The sequence below is a fragment of the Schistocerca nitens genome, unplaced genomic scaffold (genome assembly GCF_023898315.1).
Source record: "Schistocerca nitens isolate TAMUIC-IGC-003100 unplaced genomic scaffold, iqSchNite1.1 HiC_scaffold_340, whole genome shotgun sequence".
Classification (NCBI taxonomy): domain Eukaryota; kingdom Metazoa; phylum Arthropoda; class Insecta; order Orthoptera; family Acrididae; genus Schistocerca; species Schistocerca nitens.
The window spans coordinates 738,741-756,415 of NW_026045874.1; the positions used below are offsets into that span (position 1 = coordinate 738,741).

A 17,675-nucleotide genomic window follows, 5' to 3' on the forward strand; every position below is an offset into this window, starting at 1 on the left:
CAGACATAAGCAGACATATTTAAAGACAAAGAAAGCCGTGTATATATATATATATATATATATAGTGAAAAGCAATGGTCCCATAACACTCCCCTGTGGCACGCCAGAGGTTACTTTGTCTGTACACGTTTCTCCATTGAGAACAACATGCTGTGTTCTGTTTGCTAAAAACTCTTCAATGCAGCCACACAGCTGGTCTGATATTCCGTAGGCTCTTACTTTGTTTATCAGGCAACGGTGCAGAACTGTATCGAACGCCTTCCGGAAGTCAAGGAAAATAGCATCTACCTGGGAGCCTGTATGTAATATTTTCTGGGTCTCATGAATAAATAGTGAGTTGGGTCTCACACGATCGCTGTTCCCGGAATCCATGTTGATTCCTACAGAGTAGATTCTGGGTTTCCAGAAACGACATGATACGCGAGCAAAAAACATGTTGTAAAATTCTACAACAGATCGACGTCAGAGATATAGGTCTATAATTTTGCACATCTGCTTGACGACCCTTCTTGAAGACTGGGACTACCTGTACTCTTTTCCAATCATTTGGAACCTTCCGTTTCTCTAGAGACTTGCGGTACACGGCTTTCCGAAGCGTAAGTGAGAACCATTGGATAAATAGTGAATTTTGTTGGGCTACTGAGGAGACTTCACTGGAATAAATCACTAAAGGCAAAATATCTTATTTGCTGATATCAGTCTAATCTTAGTTACAGTTTAGATCTCATTAAAGCAAGTGACTGTGGAACCAAGATATTTGAAGCAATCAACCCTTTAAACTGTGCATCCATTCACACTGAAAGTTGACGGCATATTTGTTGATATGCTTCCCCACAGGCCATGTATTTAGTTTTATCTTTATTTACCATAAGACCCATCTTCTTACTTGCTTGACTTAAGGCTGTAGAAGCTTCTTTCAGTTCTGGTACTGTCCACGGTATGTTTTCTATGTCATCTGCATGTGCTAAAATCTGTGCTATTTTTTTATTTCTAGGGGGTTTGAGTAATTTCCTCAAACTCGAATGCAGCTTCTTACGTCGGACATCATAACTTTAACCATTCTCAGGAGCTTTCCGTGTATCCCTATCTCCTGTAATGCACGAAACAACTAGTTTCTATTGATGCTGTCGTATGCAGCCTTAGTCAATAAAGAGGTGATATTTGACAGTTTTCTCCAAAATTTGGCGCAGGTTGAAAATGAGATATATTGTTGACCTCCCTCGTTGAACTCCGCTAGTACCTTGTACCCCAGGTTCAGGAGGGCGATTCCACAGTGGTTTCTAAACTCCATTCAGTTGACCTTTTTATCTATGGGACACGATATTCCTTCATTCCATTCATCTGGTATCCTCTCCTGTTCCCATATGTGAGTGATAAGTTTAAACAGAGACTGCTCTAATGTTGTTCCTCCACATTTTAACAATTCTGCTGGAATGCTATCGGTGCAGGGAGCCTTGTTGTTCTTCAGTTTCTGTAAAGGTTTTTAGAACTATTCAGGGGTTCAATGTTGCCTTAGTCTGCACAAATACACCATTTGCCTGAAGGCTTCTTGACAAAGTACTAATGGAGAGGCCCACTGACTGGCCGTGATGGATGCCACAGTGAAAGTTCCAAGCAGCCTGTTCCCAGAGCACGTGTAGTATAGTGTGAGACTTGAAGAAGTGAGGCTGTGCATTGTCTTTAGTGGTCACATGCACAGCAGAATTAGAAGCTTTGCCTAAGCTGTCACTGAACAAGTCTTTGAATTCAGCACACAATTGACCGACACTGTCCTTGAAATCAAAATTAGCAACAGACAACACATTTGTAGAACACACACACACACACACACACACACACACACACACACACACACACACACAAATCCAAACAAATCATGGTCAGACATATTTGCACTGTTCCGTGAACGCATACGCAGAAGTTTGTCTTTTGCAAATTCTTGTATGTGGAAGGAAGGTTGCAAGAACCTAGCACTGGAATGTTAATTCAGTTATATGGTGTAAGTGTAATGTATGATTTGTGCAGCTTGGACTTGCTAAGCTGATCAGAAGCATTGAGACAGGGAAAGAAACTGAGACAGTCTTAGCTTATTGCAACTGAATAGTGCAGCCACCTATTACAGGGTCCACAAAAAGCTGCGTTGTGCTAAAGAAAATGCCACTGATTTCACGATTTGTAAACTACCACTCTTCTCCTCCACACTAGAAGTTCTGTTTGGTTCAGGATGCACAACGTGTACAACAAAATTTGATTTCTGTGGGTGTATATTAGGAGAGGGAGGCTTCTCTTCCTGTAAGCAGACCGCTTGAACATGTCCATTCTTTCCACCTGAAAAACAAGGTGCATTTCGTGGCAGGTAGAAGCTATGCTTATGAGCTAAGAAGCAGTGCGGGCGAGCTTTCATGCCGGTACCTTGCTGGCCTGGCTGTTTATGTGACTGGCTGTCTGAGCCCACTATCTGAGTCCTTGGAAGGCTGTCGCCCACTGTCTGTCTGTCCTGACTGCTTGTTAGTCTGAAAACTTGGACCTGGCAGCAACCTCCTGAACTTTCTCATCACAATAGTCATTCAGAACCTGGATTAAACCCCGATAATTAAAAAGTTCTGGCCGTGAAGTGGGGAATACTTCGGAGCACAATTAATAGACAAACACACTGGTTGCTGATAAGAAAAAAGCTTGTTTAACAGTAACTGGTACTTGGTGTTCAGATAGGTGAGCTTCAGATAGAGCCAAGTACTCAACACAATCCTCTTTTTTTCCCCCTTCAAATGGGTAAAATGGAGGCGCTAATGATGGCTCCGTAAATTGTGGTTCTGCCGTAGTTTGTGGCGTCTTATTGCGAGTCTCATTGGCTGCCATCTGCATTTGAATGAAGCCCTCAGCATCTCGATAAGCTGCGTCATTTGTTGTGTCAGTAACTGAAGGGGACACGTTAGATGGAGCATCGGTGCCAAAGGCACTCGAAATTGTGGTGCTGCTAATTGCAAGTTGGGTGTGTGTGGGTCTTGGGGCAGTGGGTTAGCTGTAGCAAAGCAAAAATGCTAAAGCTAAATCAGTGTGTGGCAGTTCAAACAAGCAAACGGAACAAAAGTGGTAAGCGTGGATCTGAGACAGGAATGTCCAGAAGCACAAATGGTAGAAAAACAGACAAAAATGCCGAGAAAGTGGTAAAAATTAGGCGACAGAGGGAGGAAAATGACACGGCATCATAGGTTTGACAAAGTTCATCGCCAGATGAGTCGTGTGTTGGCAACTGTTAGGCCTGTGACAAATAGGTGGAAGGTGGCCTGAAGATATGTCGCCATAGGAATCTGGACGGGCGAGCAAAAGATCAGTGGACACAAATGCATTTTAAATAAATATGTTGTAGTCGACTTATTGCAGAACAACTGCTGCATTGTTGGCAACTTGTGAGTGATCGTGGCTAGCTATAAGCAGAGGCGTGACACGAGCGGCACCCAAGTGCACTGAATGTTTGCCAGTGAAGTTAACTATCGACGACTTGAAGTAATGTTTGTCACCAACTAGCAACAGGGAACTTTCATTAGAAGTGCAGAACAAAAGGTAGAAGTAGCCTGGTGCTCAGATGGCGGCCGCTTGTAACACCGTCTGGGTGGTCTCCGTTGGTTGGGGACGTGGAGGTTCTTCATTGGCAGGGTGATGAAAGCACTGCTCGTGGCGCCCACAGGAATCTGAGCCGCCAGCTCTGGCCGTATTGATAACCTACGGTGCTGCAGTTATTATACGTACTGTGTAAGAGGACGATCGAAATGTTTCCATTTGGAAGCTGTACAATCCAGAATTGTGTGCCAGTTGGGTGAAATTGCCACGAGCACTGAGGCAGTCATTCCACCGACATACCGGGCTGGAGAAACCGATTCGGTGAAACACCATTTGCTGCTGCATGAAGAAGTCTGTAACTGCCTGCTGGACATCCTCAACTGACAGGAATTGTCGATGCTTCACAGTTGTTTTTAAGGGCAGAAGGTGTGACGATTGCACGGGGAGACGTCAGGACTATTGGACGGGTGCTATAGTGTGTCCCACTCGAGGTGGTGTAACTTCTGCTTTACGACATTTGCGACATAGGGATACGGGTTACGAGGCAACAGTGCCTCGTGTTGCAATTTTCCCAGACGTTTTGCATTAATTGTATTTAGTAATTTCTCCAGTGTTGCACAGAAATGTTCTCCAGTGAGGGAGACACCAGGTTCCTTGAAATAAATAAGCAGTGGGCTCTGGTAATTAAAGAACAGGATGAGTATCTCTTCTTCAGCAGATGGCTGGCTCTCGAACTTGAACTTGACGGGGTGAGGGAACAGTGGATGACGCCATTCCATTGTCGACGTTTTCGACTCCGGTTCCCAGTGGCAGCACCAGCTTTTGTTGCCTGCTACAATGCACTCGAGGAATGTGTTAGCTTCCACATTGTCCCAGAGCAACAGAGGGGATAGTTGACTTCTGACATGCAAAAATACAGAAATTATATCTGATGTGATAAAACAGCAGGCCAAAAAATTTTCTGGAAAGAATTGCACGCATATATTCAAGTGGCTGAATGGTTAAGATCCGTGTCCAAGTGACTGACATAATTTGTTGTAGCTTGAGTGTAATTTTTGCCTTTGAGTAAAAGTGTCATTTCTTTTATTATAGCATGTTGCTTTCAGTTACCTATTCTACTATCACGGAGCAGTTCTTTCTATGTATATTCCTCGTATGAGGCTGACAGTTTTGGTGACTTCAGTTCACTTAATATTTCGTTCAGTTTAAACTTAATATTTCTTTCAGTAGTTTTCGGCCATATTAATCAGATGATCTGCTATCGTAACTTCTTGTCCTACTTGTGAGAGGTGTTACTAAAGTATGCTTGGAGGTTAGAGCATGGACAGACCCTTGTGGAATTTCACAGTATCCTTGCAGTTCAAACTCCCAGGAAAAACTGCCTGCTATGGATGTGTTAATCACATTCATTAGTGGCTTAGCAGTAAAGGCAGATGATGACAGTTTCATTAAGTATTTGAAATGCCATACATTTATGGGGGCTTTATTTAGTGTTTTTCAACCTGTTTGACTCTTGTTACTCGATACTTGTAAACATGTAAATGGAAACCATATATGACGTTAATTCGTGAAGTTGAAATGATACTTGTTAGATTTTTACAAATATTTATTGAAGTAGTTTCTAGATGCATTTCCTACTGATTCTAGGTTGCTTTCTAGAAAACTGTTCTATCTGATTTATTTGATGTTCTTGTTTATATGTTTTGACTGCCCAGTTTTCTCTATTTATGATCAGCTGCCCTGTTTTTGCATTGTTCCGCAATTCAGTAATGGGCTCCTCAATGTGCAGTTTGTCAGTTGCCGCCAATTTTGTGACATGAAGGAAGTGAAAGATAGTTACGTAACTTTTAAATTCTCGTTGTTAACCCACTACTCTTTTGCAATGCTCAATGTGCTGTGTGTTCAACATTGTCAATTGCTGTAATAGTTGAACAATAATAAAACAATGGAAAATCCAGGATGGAATGATCATAATATTATGGAAAGGATAGATTGCTACTCACCATGTAGCGTAGATGCAGAGTTGCAGATAGGCATAACATCAAGATTATCAAACAAGTTAGCTTTCCTTTTGGCCAAAAAGGCTCTCATTGGAATCACACACACACACACACACACACACACACAGATGTCAGTTTGTGGGATGGGGTTCCATGCCAGTTGTTGGTCAATACAGGGACGGTTGATGCTGTTTGTGGCTGATGCTGGAGTTGTCGTCCGATGCTGTCCCGTATGTGCTCCATTGGAGACAGATGTGATTGAGCAGGCCAAGACGACACGATAACACACACTGTGGAGCACGTCGGGTTACGACAGTGGTATGCGGACGAACGTTATCCTGTTGGCAAATGCCCACTGGAATGCTGCTCGTGAATGCCAGTACAACAGGTTGAATCACCAGATCTTTGTACGAATTTGCAGTCACGGTGCATGGGGTAAGTGCGAGAGCACTCATGTTGTCATATGCAATTGCACCCTAAATCGTAACTCCGGGTGTAGGTCCCTCAATTTGCCCTCTCCTAACCGAAACGAGGTCATCACTGGCACACAGACAGGAGCAGCCTTTGTCAGAAAACATGGCAGACCTCCACCCTGACCTCCAGTGAGCTCTTGCTGGACATCACTGAAGTCACAAATGGCAGTGGTTTGGAGTCAGTGAAATGAATTTTACAGGGCACCTGTCTCGGAGCTGTCCTCGAAGTAACTGATTTGTAACAGTTCGTTGTGTAACTGGGATGCCAACTGCTGCCCCTTGCTGCTGCAGATGTAATACGATGTGCCACAGCCGTACGCCAAACTCAATTGTCTTTCCTCTCAGTAGTGGCAGGTGTCCGCGGAGAGCGCCGGGAGAGCGTGGAGGCCATGACATGAATTGCTGATCATGATCTCCACCACGACCAATCCATCGGTTTTCAAATCTCCTGTTTAAGAAATGCCGAACACCATGATGGAAGTGCGGTGGAGCACCATCCTGTTGAAAGATGAAGTCGGCGCTGTCGGTCTCCAGTTCTGGCATGAGCCAATTTTCCGCGGGCTACGCGTGAAACTCGCCCGCACGCGTTCAACCTTTTCTTCGCTCACTGCAGGCTGACCTGTTGATTTCCCCTTACGGAGGCATCCAGAAGCTTTAAACTGCGCATACCATCGCCGAATGGAGTTAGCAGTTGGTGGATCTTTGTTGAACTTCGTCCTGAAGTGTCGTTGCACTGTTATGACTGACTGATGTGAGTGCATTTCAAGCACGACATACGTTTTCTTGGCTCCTGTCGCCATTTTGTCTCACTGCGCTCTCGAGCGCTCTGGCGGAAGAAACCTGAAGTGCGGCTTCAGCCGAACAAAACTTTGAGTTGTTCTACGTATCTGTAGTGTGTTGTGACCATATGTCAATGAATGGAACTACAGTGAATTTATGAAATCGCTCCAATCATTTGTAATAGCCGTGTATTTATGAGAAATTTGCCACTGGATTGAGGACTTTTCAGTAGGGAGGACTAAGCATGTTACCTTTTATGGAGAGTCATTGTCATGTATAGAAGTAACTTCAGGGTTGTGCCAGGGAAGGGTGTTGAGTCCGTTACTGTTCGTATTGTATATTAATGCGATTGCAGACAATATTAATACTTACCCCAGACTTTCGCAGGTGGTGCAGTTATCTGTCTGGAAGAAGATGCATAAATATTGTCAGCTATTGATAAGATAGCAAAGTGTTGCAAAGATTGACAACTTGCTCTAAATGTTCAGAAAGGTAAAATTGTGCGCTTCACAAAACAAAAATATATTTAATATCAGTGAGTTAGTGTTATAATCGGGCAACACGTGCAAATATTTAGATGTAACAATATCCCCATGAACCGTGGACCTCGCCGTTGGTGGGGAGGCTTGCTTGCCTCAGTGATACAGATGGCCATACCGTAGGTGCAACCACAACGGAGGAGTATCTGTTGAGAGGCCAGACAAACGTGTGGTTCCTGAAGAGGGGCAGCAGCCTTTTCAGCAGTTGCAGGGGCAACAGTCTGGATGACTGACTGATCTGGCCTTGTAACACTAACCAAAATGGTCTTGCTGTACTGGTACTGCGAACGGCTGAAAGCAAGGGGAAACTACAGCCGTAATTTTTCCCGAGGGCATGCAGCTTTACTATATGGTTAAATGATGATGGCGTCCTCTTGGGTAAAATATTACGGATGTAAAATAGTCCCCCATTCGGATCTCCAGGCGGGGACTACTCAAGAGGACGTCGTTATCAGGAGAAAGAAAACTGGCATTCTACAGATCGGAGCGTGGAATGTCAGATCCCTTAATCTGGCAGGTAGGTTAGAAAATTTAAAAAGGGAAATGGATAGGTTGAAGTTGGATATAGTGGGAATTAGTGAAGTTCGGTGGCAGGGGGAAGAAGACTTTTGGTCAGGTGAATACAGGGTTATAAATACAAAATCAAATAGGGGTAATGCAGGAGTAGGTTTAATAATGAATAAAAAATAGGAGTGCGGGTAAGCTACTACAAACAGCATAGTGAACGCATTATTGTGGCCAAGATAGACACGAAGCCCATGCCTACTACCGTAGTACAAGTTTATATGCCAACTAGCTCTGCAGATGATGAAGAAATTGAAGAAATGTATGATGAGATAAAAGAAATTATTCAGGTAGTGAAGGGAGACGAAAACTTAATAGTCATGGGTGCCAGGTATTCGGTAGTAGGCAAAGGAAGAGAAGGAAACGTAGTAGGTGAATATGGATTGGGGGTAAGAAATGAAAGAGGAAGCCGTCTGGTAGAATTTTGCACAGAGCATAACTTAATCATAGCTAACACTTGGTTCAAGAATCATAAAAGAAGGTTGTATACATGGAAGAATCCTGGAGATACTAAAAGGTGTCAGATAGATTATATAATGGTATGGCAGAGATTTAGGAACCAGGTTTTAAATTGTATGACATTTCCAGGGGCAGATGTGGACTCTGACCACAATCTATTGGTTATGAACTGTAGATTAAAACTGAAGAAACTGCAAAAAGGCGGGAATTTAAGGAGATGGGACCTGGACGAACTGACTAAACCAGAGGTTGTACAGAGTTTCAGGGACAGCATAAGGGAACAATTGACAGGAATGGAGGAAAGAAATACAGTAGAAGAGGAATGCGTAGCTCTGAGGGTTGAAGTAGTGAAGGCAGCAGAGGATCAAGTAGGTAAAAAGATGAGGGCTAGTAGAAATCCTTGGGTAACAGAAGAGATATTGAATTTAATTGATGAAAGGAGAAAATATAAGAACGCAGTAAATGAAGCAGGCAGAAAGGAATACAAACGTCTCAAAAATGAGATCGACAGGAAGTGCAAAATGGCTTAACAGGGATGGCTAGAGGACAAATGTAAGGATGTAGAGGCTTATCTCACTAGGGGTAAGATAGGTACTGCCTACAGGAAAATTAAAGAGACCTTTGGAGAAAGGAGAACCACTTGCATGAATATCAAGAGCTTTGATGGAAACCCAGTTTTAAGCAATGAAGGGAAAGCAGAAAGGTGGAAGGAGTATATAGAGGGTCTATACAAGGGCGATGTACTTGAGGACAATATGATGGAAATGGAAGAGGATGTAGATGAAGATCAAATGGGAGATACGATACTGCGTGAAGCGTTTGACAGAGCACTGAAAGACCTGACTCGAACAAGGCCCCGGGAGTAGACAACATTCCATTAGAACTACTGATGGCATTGGGAGAGCCAGTCCTGATAAAACTCTACCATCTGGTGAGCAAGATGTATGAGACAGGCGAAATTCCCTCAGAGTTCAAGAAGAATATAATAATTCCAATCCCAAAGAAAGCAGGTGTTGACAGATGCGAAAATTACCGAACTATCAGTTTAATAAGTCACAGCTGCAAAGTACTAATGTGAATTCTTAACAGACGAATGAAAAAATGGTAGAAGCCGACCTCGGCGTGGATCAGTTTGGATTCTGCAGAGATGTTGGAACACGTGAGGCAATACTGACCCTACGACTTACCTTAGAAGCTAGATTAAGGAAAGGCAAACCTACATTTCTAGCATTTGTATACTTATAGAAAGCTTTTGACAATGTTGACTGGAATATTCTCTTTCAAATGCTGAAGGTGGCAGGGGTAAAATACAGGGAGCGAAAGGCTATTTACAATTTGTACAGAAACCAGATGGCAGTTACACGTGTTGATGGGTATGAAAGGGAAGCAGTGGTTGGGAAGGGAGTGAGACAGGGTTGTAGCCTCTCCCCGATGTTATTCAATCTGTATATTGAGCAAGCAGTAAAGGAAACAAAAGAAAAATTCGGATTAGGTATTAAAATCCATGGAGAAGAAATAAAAAGTTGAGGTTCGCCGATGACATTGTAATTCTGTCAGAGACAGCAAAGGACTTGGAAGATCAGTTGAATGGAATGGACAGTGTCTTGAAAGGAGAATATAAGATGAACATCAACAAAAGCAAAACGAGGATAATGGAATGTAGTCAAATTAAATCGGGTGATGCTGAGGGGATTAGATTAGGAAATGAGAAACTTATAGTAGTAAAGGAGTTTTGCTATTTGGGGAGCAAAATAACTGATGATGGTAGACACTTTGTCCAGTGTTGCTGTAGCTTTTGATATTGTCCAAACTGGCAAAGGTTCAGATTCATCGTTGTCTTTACTTTCTTCACTTATCGATATCGTCAATTGAAGACCTCCTACGATTCCAATTTTTCTCGAAGTAAGTCCGTGCTCTGTTTACATTGTAAAAAATACTCAGCTGAATAACTTTTGATCTTTAACCTCCAGAATTTTGCAGATGGAACCAAGGGTAGATAGTGGCCTCTGAGCTGTTTCTTTACTTAATTCTGTGCCTTTGTTCAATTACATTATCATAGTGCAAGTTGGTAAGTTTGATTATTACTTTCATCAAATAGTGTGTTGTATCCTAATGCCTAAAAGTAACAGCTTTGGATGAGTAGCAATTTTTATTTTTTTTTATTTTGCACTATACATGTAGATCTTCACAACTTAAGACTTCAGTAACTTTGAACCTATACGAGATATTAACAAATGGTTTCTAGTGTATGATAAGATAACTCATAAAATTTCTTTTACCTTCCAGGTCATACAATTTTGATGCAAAAGTGAACCTGAAAACATGATAAAACGTGGACGCCTCTGGAGAAAGCTCAGTGTGTGTGGCCCGGTAGATACAGACGATACCTGATGCCCAAATGCAACGAACCTTTCAGACTTGGAATACATCATTTATGGAAACAGGTAGTGATCTGCATTAAAAAAAAAAAGGTCTGGTCACCATGAGTTTCAGATTCCATTGTGGACAGGGTACGGCAAGTGTTTGCAAGGAGTTCTATAAAATCTGTATGTACTGCAGCCAGGGAGTTGGAAATGAGAAGATCGACATGGCACAATGTCTTGCATAAGAGGTAATGGCTCTATCCCTACGTGCAGCTGCTTCAGGCATTTAACCCTATGGACAAACCTGGGTGTGAACAATTTGCAGTGAGTATCCTATGCAAGATTAATGCAAGCATTGAATTTTTGGAAAACATTTGTTTCTCCAATATGGCAACATTTCATGTATCCAGCAGACTGAATTGTCATAATGTTTGTATATAGGATTTGCAGCATCCTCGTGTTACACATGAAATGGAAAGAGACAGTTGTAAGGTCAATGTTTGGTGCAGACTGGTCCCCAGTTGCATCACTGATTCATTCTTTTTCATGTCTGCCATCAACAGTGGTGTTAATGTGGACATGCTGCAAGAGTTTACTGTGTCACAATTGGGACACCTGCAGCCTGTGTCATATTCCAGTAAGACAGGGGCACCACTCGACTAGCCCCTAAATGTACTTTAATTTCTAAATAAAAAGTTTCCGGATAGGTTGATTTGACGAGATGGTCCAACTTGATGTTCGCCACGATCCCCTGACCTTACACCACAAATTTTTTCCTGCGGTTTTGTGAAGGATGCGGTATACCGAACCAGGGCTAGAGGCCAACAGGAATTTAAGGCAAACATTTGCAATCCATTTGAACATGTCACCATGGAGACCTTGAATCGTATGTGGAGAGAAATGGAATTCCGACTAGGCATTATCCGTCCTATTGACGGTGTACACGTTGATTTGTGTGAATGAGGAAACAAAATTTAGTTATCTGATCGCGTAAATTTTATTTGTATGAAAATAGATCACTCGCTGAATTGTTGAATTTAATTATTCAGCTCACTCCAGATCCTGCTATTCTCAAATAACTGTTGTTCAGTTCCATGGGTGAACTTCAGCTCTGCTTTCAGTTGTTGGTAAATAAACAGTGGGCTATCTTTGACAGTAGCAATGTAAAAAGCATCTGTGTGTGCTATGTCCAAGAAGTTCTTGTGAAAGAAGAGGAACTGTGTTTTCTTATGAACTTCTGCTGATTGAGCTTGTATTTGTAGTGGCCTACATTGTTCATATAAAGCTTGTAATTTTTATATATAATTTCTCAGCTCCTGTGCCAGAATTTGTGGTCTTTCCCGTAGTAAATAGTCACATCCCCCACATCTAGTGTGACACTTTGTAGCATAGTTAATTTTCTCATCTGTAAGTTGTAGAAAAAAGAAAACCATTAATTTTCGGTTGAGTGACAGTAGTTTTTCCATTATTTCATGCAAGCAATAACAAAGATTTTAGATATTGCTGATGAAATACTCACTGCTGAGCCGTTTTCAGGCTACTTGCGGGCCAGCCTGTTTGCTTAGTGCTGGTATCCTCAGCTGAAACTTGCAAAGTAACATCCATGCAGTTCACTTGTTTTGTGAAACTAATATGTTGACATCCTTTTTCTTTGTTGAGTTATACGCAGCCAGTGGGTGGACAGTAAATGGTAACCAGTGAACAGCTTTTAACTAGTTATGCCTTCATGCATGTTTTTTCTGCATACGGGAGTTTCTGTTACACGGCACTGGTTACTGCTTGTGAGAAAACATTATTAATCAGCACTGCTGGTCAACTTGGTCCCTAGCACCCACTAGTGGGCGTCTTCACTTTCATAGGAGGCAGTAGACAGCTGGAGGTTAAAATATTAACATTAGGGTTTCACAGAACTTTGAAAAAAATATTTGGTTAATAAGTATTATTTTATGCTTTAAATTGATGCAACTCTGCTTTATAAATTTTATGACGTGGGGTTACTTCCCCACTTTATAAATCATCATTACTGTGGAATGGTGGATTGTCAGAAAATTTTAATACTAAAGCTACATTTTCCTAGATGTGGAAAAACTTATCGCCTGTGGAATGCACTTGTCTTTTGCTGTCCAAATTGGGCCGGAGGACACTGTGTGAAATGTTTTTCTAGACACGGGGCAGTGCATGTACAAACAAAAAAAAAAAAAAAAAAAAAAAAAAAAAAAAATTGAAAGTTGTGTGTTTTGTAATTCAACAGCTGTACACGATAGTGATATGAGAACTATCTTCTTACATCTCTCATTACCCCAATGAAAATGTTGTGCTATTTTTCACACTAATCAATGTTTATCATGCCATACCTCCCAAATTTGGTGTTGTACAACACAATTTTATAATTGGATTCAGTAGCACATGTTGATAACAGGTGAAAACTTTCTGGCCAATGGAATCAGTAACAATGAGATAATAAATTAAAATGTGTGACTTGGAATTTGTAGCAAACCAACATTTGAAATGTATTATTTGATAAACTTTTTCACTTTACATTTTTTTTGTGGGAGATCAGAGCAAGAAAATTTTTCGGAAAGATTTGAAAACATTTTAACAGTTAGTTGGAAGTGTGTGGGTGCTACAGTTTTCCAAAGATGAGAGCAGTATTTTGTGGTTCATTGAGGCCACACGTGTTCCAGCATGCTGCAAGGAACATTTTGGTATTACATCACAGTGGACTGCGGTGCAACAGCAGTAGTGGGGCAGCAAAGGCAAAACGTGCAGTGGAGTGTGCAGTCTAAAGGGAAGGAGACTGTGCATTATTGTATTCAGAAAGTGCAAAGCAGTCACAAATCTTCTTGTGTTGTGAAGGAGCATATAACATTTTAGTAATGAAACAGTTGCTAGACAGTGCAGAAGAGTGCCATCTCCCAATGCCTCGTAATGTAAATGTAGCGGAAATTAATGCACTGCTCGTGGATGAAACGATATCCTGGATAGGTGTGGAGGGTTAGGTCAAAGCTACGGGATTCACTGTGAGGAACAGAGATTTACTGATTACTTTGGTGGGCCGAATTTTAACTGTCATTCAGTCTTAATCACAGTAACAACATCCACCTCATTATAAAAAGTGGTTAAAGCTCACTACACCAAATTCGTATCCTTGAGGAAAAAGACCTTGTTTCACAAAGTGCCTAGCATCTAGCACACGTTGGTCTATCGCTTATTCTTATGATATTGAAACCCATTTTTGAACATATTCAAAGTTGATTTCTAAATGAATTATAAGTTGATTTTTGAATGTGTGCATAATGTACGTGATATATCTGCCAGGGGAATCCCAATTGCATCTAGTTGAATCTAGAAATAAATTTTCCTGCAGACAAAAGGGGATGGGGCTATATGAGCTGAGCAGAATAAAGCCAAACGGGTGAATGCCAGTCGCTGTATATGTCGTTGACTGGGTTTGCAAATCATCAGCATTGTTATAATTACTAGCGAAATACATAGATTCAGACTATCATAGTGGAAATAAATGACTAACAGGAATAACAGGTAACAAAGATTATGTATTATCTTCTCGCCAGTTGTACAATCCCCAGCTAGGAGCCGCTAAAATCATATTCTGGGAGTAGTGCGGAAAAACGTGTTGTACGAACACGTAACAACTCCGAACCGGAGAATAAATGCGGTGTAACTAAACCGGTGGTCGTGGCCGGGTTAATGAAGTTAAGCGGAGAAGTAGTTTTGACACAGGCAGGAATTAGTGATGACAAGATTGTTTGTTATAACGAGGAAGAAGAAGGAAACGGGGACATTACACAAATTGTGGAAGACTACAACGATCACAAATTTATATAAAAATTTTGTACTAGTACTTTTCGATCTCATACTTCAGAAGCTAGAGAGTATGAATGAAATGTGAAACTATTTCCTAACATACAACTTTTTGCTTGTCATTTAATATTGGTACTTTGTGAATTATATTATGTCGACTTATAAAAATGACCATTTGTACCATAACAGTCTCATTTATTTGGTGTGTGTTCCAATTGCTGAAATATTAGGCAGGCCAATTTAGTTTCATCTAGCAGACAGTGACAAAACACATGTAAACAGACTGAGAAACCACACCAGTCTTAGGTACTACTTGTATTAACAGCTCTTCCAGTATTAAATGACAACATTGAGTTTTCCTATACAAAATATTTGAGGGACTTTGATGAGGTAATAGATTCTTTTCCAGAAGGAAAGCCCACCATGTAAATCTGTAGCAAGATTAGAGGAAAAAATGCTAGGACTTTGGATTGAAGAAATGTGTACTGTCTTGCTTGTTTCTTGTCTTCACTGGTTTTGTGGATCCTATATTTAATTTTATTAATAGGCAATAAAGAGTGCAAATTTTGTGAGGAGTTCTTGTTCTCCAGGTTTCAAATAATTCCATCCAGTATTAACCGTGAGTTATTTGTGGGGGGGGGGGGGGGGGGCAGGATGTCAAACCGGCTGATTATACGACATTTTAATTCCAACTGTCCTGAATATAGTTTGATGGCACCCATCACAAAATATTACACATTTGAATTCCACAGAGTGAAATACAGTGACATGCGGTTGAAGAATACCATGTGAAGAGGCGTGATGCTGCACTTTCGCACACTTAAGACCAAATAACATCTTAGATTTCCTTGAACACTCATGTTTTATGTATTAGACTCTTCAGAAAGATGTGCGTTACAAAGTGAACATATTTTATATTTTCGATAAGCCGATTTTTAAAATTTTTGGCGTCCTACCTCAAACGCTTCAGGGAGGGGCAGTGCCAGTATCTAGTATTTCCCCCTGCGGAAATATTGTAGATCTGAGGCTGATGCACAAGTTGTATTGGGAAGGTGAGTAGCCTCCTGTGACCCGTGTTTATGTTTGAAAACAAAATGGATTTCTGTGGCCGGGAGTTATCAAGCGAATTAAAATACATTCACATAATTATGGAAGGCTAAAATATGTTATTACGAGTGTAATCCCAAAAGTAAGGTCTCCTATTTTTTTTATAAGTACAGAACTCTGTGTGGCAGTTGGTCACACTGTTATTGAGTGCTTCACACGTTGCGTATAAACATGCGCATATCGCACTGAGGTGCTCGATGTTGGCTTGGCAGCCGTTGAGAATGTAGCTCCTGTTGGATGTTACCGCCAAGTGTGAATTGCGTGCAGTTATTCGTTTTTTTGAATGCAAAGGGGACTGCACCAATTGAAATCCATCACCAGTTGACGGAAGTGTATGGTGAGTCGTGCATGGATGTCAAAAATGTTCGTAGAATTTTAACGGAAACATTGAACTACCAGAAGGTGTGTGCAAGATGCTGACCAAGGACCACAGGCGGCAAAGAGTTGATGCTTCCCGTGCATTTCTTCACCGCCTTGCACCCAAACAGGCCAACTTTCTGGACTCAATTGTCACGGGTGACGAAACCTGGGCATACCACTTTACACCTGAGACCAAGCAACAATCACGCCAGTGGCGGCATCCTTCTTCACCAAAGCTGCGGAAATTCAAACAAACACAGTCTGTCGGTAAAGTCGTGACAACTGATTTTTGGGATCTGAAAGGGGTATTGTTGGTCGACTTTACACCCACTGGGACCACAGTTAACGCTGACAGGTACTGTGGGACTCTGAAAAAACTCAAGCGAGCAATTCAGAACCGGAGAAGAGGAATGTTGAACCGAGGGTGTACACATTCTCCGTGACAACGCTTGCCCACACATCACTCGGCAGACTGTTGCTCTCCTGCAACAGTTACAGTGGAACATAATCACCCACCCACCCTATAGTCCTGACTTGGCACCCAGTGACTGTCACCTGTTCCCTGGGTTAAAAGAACATTTGGCGGGAAAGTGATTCACTTCCTGAACAGAATGGCGGCAAGCTGGTATAACATGGGCATACAAAAACTGGCACAGCGTCTACAAAAATGCATAGACAGAAATGGTAACTAAGTTGAAAAATAGCTAAATGTTAAAGCTGTAAACTGATGTAAACCACTGTAGAAATAACAGCTCTATGTACTTAAAAAAAAATAGGAGACCTTTTTTCTTGGTATTACCCTTGTAGTTGCGGATTTTATATTATTCCCACACTTCCGACAGTCAAGCATTAATCTTGCAGACCAGTGAAGCAAGGTAACTGCTGATTAACCGAGGCCCTCGTCCGAGGACCAAAAGTCGACAAAATTGCAGGGCTAGAAAGTTTTAACAACCGGGATGTCAACATGGACATGTTGACATGGGTAAATCATACACTCCGGGAAATTGAAATAAGGACACCGTGAATTCATTGTCCCAGGAAGGGGAAACTTTATTGACACATTCCTGGGGTCAGATACATCACATGATCACACTGACAGAACCACAGGCACATAGACACAGGCAACAGAGCATGCACAATGTCGGCACTAGTACAGTGTATATCCACCTTTCGCAGCAATGCAGGCTGCTATTCTCCCATGGAGACAATCGTAGAGATGCTGGATGTAGTCCTGTGGAACGGCTTGCCATGCCATTTCCACCTGGCGCCTCAGTTGGACCAGCGTTCATGCTGGACGTGCAGACCGCGTGAGACGATGCTTCATCCAGTCCCAAACATGCTCAATGGGGGACAGATCCGGAGATCTTGCTGGCCAGGGTAGTTGACTTACACCTTCTAGAGCACGTTGGGTGGCACGGGATACATGTGGACGTGCATTGTCCTGTTGGAACAGCAAGTTCCCTTGCCGGTCTAGGAATGGTAGAACGATGGGTTCGATGATGGTTTGGATGTACCGTGCACTATTCAGTGTCCCCTCGACGATCACCAGTGGTGTACGGCCAGTGTAGGAGATCGCTCCCCACACCATGATGCCGGGTGTTGGCCCTGTGTGCCTCGGTCGTATGCAGTGCTGATTGTGGCGCTCAC

At 42.0% G+C, this 17,675-nt stretch overlaps 1 protein-coding gene across 23 annotated transcripts in view; it reads left to right on the forward strand.

Annotated features, from left to right (window-relative positions):
- The window catches only part of LOC126227762 (uncharacterized), a 932,351-nt gene that overhangs the window by 575,748 nt on the left and 338,928 nt on the right, over positions 1-17,675 (forward strand). For 13 of the 23 annotated variants that reach the window (XR_007544023.1, XR_007544029.1, XR_007544031.1 and 10 more), the window contains exon 3: positions 10,663-10,820. The exons of 8 other annotated variants lie outside the window; for them this stretch is intronic. The gene's annotated coding sequence lies outside the window, so the exon portion shown is untranslated. Of the gene's footprint in view, positions 1-10,662; positions 10,821-10,847; positions 10,988-17,675 lie in introns of those variants that run through there. 2 more of the 23 variants (XM_049942251.1, XM_049942249.1) reach the window with 1 other exon arrangement.